Source organism: Pygocentrus nattereri, chromosome 22 (assembly GCF_015220715.1).
Source record: "Pygocentrus nattereri isolate fPygNat1 chromosome 22, fPygNat1.pri, whole genome shotgun sequence".
Lineage (NCBI taxonomy): Eukaryota > Metazoa > Chordata > Actinopteri > Characiformes > Serrasalmidae > Pygocentrus > Pygocentrus nattereri.
The window spans coordinates 26,466,763-26,472,195 of NC_051232.1; positions in this window are offsets into that span (position 1 = coordinate 26,466,763).

Below are 5,433 nucleotides of genomic sequence, written 5' to 3' on the forward strand. Positions count from 1 at the left end.
ATTTTGTGCAGATATTTTACAATGGTGGTTTGTGTAGTGTAGTGGGTAACTCCTCTGCCTTGCACACTGTAGACTGGGGTTCAGTCTACAGTGCCTGGGTAAGAACCCTACACTATACCAATAAGAGTCCTTGGGCAAGACTCCTAACAATACCTTCACCTACCTGTGTAAAATTATCCAATTGTAAGTCGCTCTGGATAAGAGTGTCTGCCAAATGTAAATGAGGATTTCACGTTCATATTGACTGGTTGGTTAATTCATACAGTCATACAGTCCAGCTTATTGTTTAACTGGGGTCACAGATTTGTGCCTTGTTTTTCATTAGGCAGTGATATGCTGTAGGAGAGTCGTGTGTGTGTATTTGTTTTTTACATATTTATCTTCACCACTGCTCTGTTTACCTACTGTGTGATGTGTGTGATATCATTACAGTACAGTGATCAAGTTAATCCATCCGTGACTACAGCAGTGTCCATGTGCTCAACAAGGTCAATGACAACAACCAACAGCAGCATGTAGAGCGACGTGTGGACCATAAAATGTGATAGGAAATAAGCAGGTATGACATCATTCTGTATATACAGAGAAAACTAGGAAATGTGTGTGTTTGTGTTTGTGTATGTACATATAGTTCATAAAGTATATCGCTGTTGTCGGAGGAAAACCATACTGTACTGTTAATGTGAGTCAGTGGAACCAGATGTATTTCCATGTCATAAGCTGAAAAATGACAAACACAGATATTTCTTCTGACAGCAGTGATATGTTCGTGAGGAGAGCTCCTTGGGTGAGCTAGGCCTCCAGGTCTATAATAAACAGGGTGGATCATGAGGGATAAACACAGTGTGGGCAGAAGAGAATCTCTCCCCAGACACTTCTTCTGTTTCATAATAAACCAGGGCTGAATGAGCAAATGACAGCTGAAGTCGAGGTGTATTATTCATTAGAAAGAAATTGTTATGAAACTGTTATGAAATGTGGTACAATCCAGTAATCATATCAGTAATTCTGTACAGGTACAGTACAGAGTAAAAGTCAGATCACCCCACATTTACTTAATTTCCAGTCAAAACGAGAAGTTATTTTTCAGATGTTTCTGAGGAGATTAGACATAATAATTTATTGGGAATAATCCACTTGCATGAGGAAGGGGAATATCAAATGAAAATAAGTAGAAAACGGAGACCCTATTGATAGTGTATTTAGTTTTTAAGACTTCTGTGTGAATTTCTGTTAAATATATTTTTTATGCTGAAAATCAACAACAGCAAATTTGGACATTAAATGAATGAATGGTGGTCTCTGTCTGTTGCCTAGTACTCTATGAGCTCATATTATTGTAAAATGCATTCAAAAATATGATGACTTCACATATCACAGGTGAAAGGGAAGTGGTGGGGGCTCTTGGGTAACGTGTGAATAAATTAAAAGAAAGTGTGAAAGAAAACAAACCTTTGATTCAGGTTCATCCTTTTATGATATTTTTCAGCTTGAGGAAGTTTTTGTGATAAGTTGACAAAGAGCCCTAGACACCCCAAACTTTTACTCTAAATAAACTAAACCAGCATGCCTAATTTTATGAATGCTCATATCCATAATTTGTTAGCAAATCCAAACACTCTTATGGGTAATTTTAGAAAAGTAATAATGTTAATGTTTCTTCTCTATGCAGTATGCAAGCACTGAGAAAGTAAAACGGCTGCTCAAATCGGAAACAAGATGACCACCTTTAAACTAATCAGAATCAATATATATGCAAAATAAGCAAATTCAGTTTTGTCCAAAACAGCCACAATAAATACAGTAGAGAGCTTTAATCACTGTAAGATTTATGAGTTTGTGACTGTCTGTGTCTATCTGTCTGTCCTGCAATGGACTGGCGACCTGTCCAGGGTGTATCCTGCCTTCCGCCCGATGACTGCTGGGATAGGCTCCAGCATTCCCCCGAACCCCCCCGCAACCCTGACGGAGAAGCGGCTTGGAAAATGGATGGATGGATGGATGGATGGATGGATGGATGGATGGATGGATGGATGGATGGATGGATGGATGGATGGATGGATTTATGAGTTTGTCTCAACTGGATTCAGCCCCTCAGTGGCTCTGCATTCACAGTCAGTGCAGAGCCTGCATGCAGCTCTGAAACTCATAATGGAGTCTGTGGGTTTCTGTATCTGGGGCAGGACACTGATCTGTACAGTGGTGAGCTTTGTTCAGTAGTACAGCTACGCGAGAGCATGTCTGTGGTTCTTTGTGTGTAAATGTGGTCTTTATAGACAGATTCTCTGCTTCTTTACACTTTCACTAAACTACTAACTGTCCTTAGTATTTCACATCATTGAAGTGAGTATGTATTTATATTTAATGTTTTCACATTTCCTCCTTTCATTTCATTTAATGTCATGTGTCGTTACATCCATGATAAAGTATATATATGTATAAAGCTAACTCACACAGACATTTTAAACTGTAACGGGTAAAGCTGCTGTATATTAGTGAACATTGTCTGTATAAAGCGCTCTTATCCCAGTCAGTTCATCGATATTATTCAGTTACTGTGTTGCTGATTCATAACAGTCTTTCTCCAGGATGGTTTGCTGTTGCTGACACACTGTGTTGCCTGTAACATCACAAGCATCAGATAACTGTTTTGTTAATATAACATCTGGTTATCATTAGTTTTGCTTCTTGTTCTACAGAGCCGAAGGAACAGACATATAAATCAGCTCACAGCTTGTATTTGATTCACTAAAAGAAGGCAGTCACTTGATGAGGGACGTCTGGTGGAGAAACACCTCCAGCTTTTTTGTTTTATTCTGTCTAACTGTTCTTTCAAAGGATAATCATCCACAGTTCGTAAATAGTTTTGGAGTATTAGAGCTGTAACCCTTTTAAACCAAGTGAACCCTGAGTGCTGTAATATAAACAAAACTGTATGTAACACTGTGTGGTAGCTCATCTTGAGTGATGGAGTCTCAACTCTCAAACATGCATCTTTATTTAACATGACTGTTATCAGAGGATAAAGATCACCACTGTGATAACATGATGATCTGATAACATTAAAACCTTAAAGCTGTAACTGATGCAGGTTCAGGGCTCATCACTGTTCACTCATTCACGTGATGGGAGTTCAGTGTGTGATGATGAGAACTGAAAGACATGCTCTTTCACAATTAGTCACATAGGAAGTGGTATTATAATAATGGTTGGAGGGGGGAATCTAATGAACATAAATGAATAAAAACAATGCTGAAAACAAGCTGAGAAAATGGGACCCAAACAACTGTGCAAGAGCTGGTAGACCACAAACCTTCCCGCTTCAGATAAACAGCATTAAAAAGTCTCATCTTTCAGAGAGACCTAAACACCAAAACTCCACACACACAGACACACGCATAGTCATATGCAGTTTTTTGTGGGTACCCCGAATACATTTCTGCACTTTAAAGCACAATTACTGTTTATCCACTGATTTTAATATAGCAGCAAAAAACATGTGGATTGTGAAAAAGTCATGGCACTCTCTATATTTGATCATTTTTTTCAAAATATTTTGTACAGAAATTGTGCAGAAAAATATCATATTTAAGTGTGATCTCTGTGGAGGGTGTGTTAACATCTTTTATTTAGAAAATCAACAAAACATCATTTAACAAGGGTCTAAACCTTTACATGCGACTGCATGCATGTGTGTGTGGGTGTGTGTGTGTGTGTGAGAGAGAAAGAGAGAGAGAGAGAGAGAGAGAGAGAGAGAGAGAGAGAGCGAGCGCATTGGTTTTCACAGATGTGAAATTGCTGTCATCTTTTATTGAGAACTTGGGTGTTGACACACACTGACCAACTGCACTGAGAACAAGACATGATGGTCAGGCTAATTTAAATGTTTGTGGCTAGCATTAGCATTTCCCCAACCACAGCTACATGAGAAACACCAGCTCATACAGGATGTGCACAACATCACACAAAGTGTTTACAGAGAGGGGGAGAAGCAGCGTGAAGAATCTAAAATAGAAGTTATTTTGACTTATTTAACGCTTTTGCTCACTGCAATTCCATGTGTAATATTATTTTATTTCATTTTCACCTTTATCATCTTGTAGATGTTAAAAATAAGGAATATTCTTAAGGAATGTCTTCAAGGAAGCTGGAAATGTTTAAGCTCTTTAACGTTTCAGTCAGGATTCAGTCTGGACTGATTTTAAGAAAGATTTTATTATAATCTCCTGTGGAGCTGGATGAAGTCATTGCAGTCTGCTGTCATAAACAACCCAATTAAGGAGATTTGAAGACAGTATTTTGGCTTATTCTGACTTGTTCTTTCAAAATGAAGCAGCACTAATGTCTTAACCATTACAGTGCACTGAGAAGATGGACAGATAAAGAATTTCTAAAGAAGGTCAGAATTCAGTTCATACACCATACCTGAGAAAATAAGGGCAGGAATATTCCAGACTGACAGCATGGTACATTTACCACAAAGTAAACTGAACCTGTTCACTGCTCTTGTGTGTTTCACTGATTCTGGCTTTACTGTTTCAGACCTAAAGTCAGTTTTCTTTCTTGAGCTGGTTTAAATATCATGCTTCCTCCAGAGAACAAAAAGCCAAACACATTATGAATTTTAAGTGAATGGGAAAGCTTAACGTGATCAACGTGGCATTTGTTTGTGGGAAAGTCCCGCCCTTCAATAAAAATAAACTTGCTGGTAAGCAAGCAGGAAGAGAGCAGGAAGAGTGAGCAGGAAGTTCCCCTCACACACCCACCCCACCCCCAGCCATTATTTGGCTCAAATAATGTACATGTACATTAATACTGTCCATTAAGCAGATTTTGCCATTGAAAAATGTATTTTGAAACAATAACGTGTGTTTCGATTTTGTAGCTCTCTCCCCATTAAAAGAGACAATCTGATCTTGGTTGACTGGAAATAACTCGGTGGCGTTCCCAAGAGTAAAAAAGACTTTCATATAAGGACTCTATAAAATGTTCCATCTATTTAAACACTACTGCAGTGGTGTACAATTGTTTGAAAATAAGACGTAATGTAAACATTGAGTCTGTTTGAGTTTTGATGAACACAGTGCAGTAAGAGACGCTGAGCCAGAAACAGAAATAAACCCTGAATGTCTTTACATGTTCAATGAATAGTTCTAATATTACATCAGTAAACAGTGTAGGGTCCGTGAGTGGCTTATCAGTTTCTTGTTTGATCAAAGCTGTTTTTGTATGTTATTGTTTATACCCCCTTTGTTGTTTATTCTCGGAGGTTCATTATCTCACTGTGAAGTGAATCATGTGGAGGTGAGTAACAGTGTGGACATCTAGAGGACTGCTGATCATGAATGTTTTTCCCCTTTTTCATGAAAGACAGAATGTGAAAATAGTGATTCACTGTTGTGCTCACTGAGACACAAAGAAAATCTACTTAAA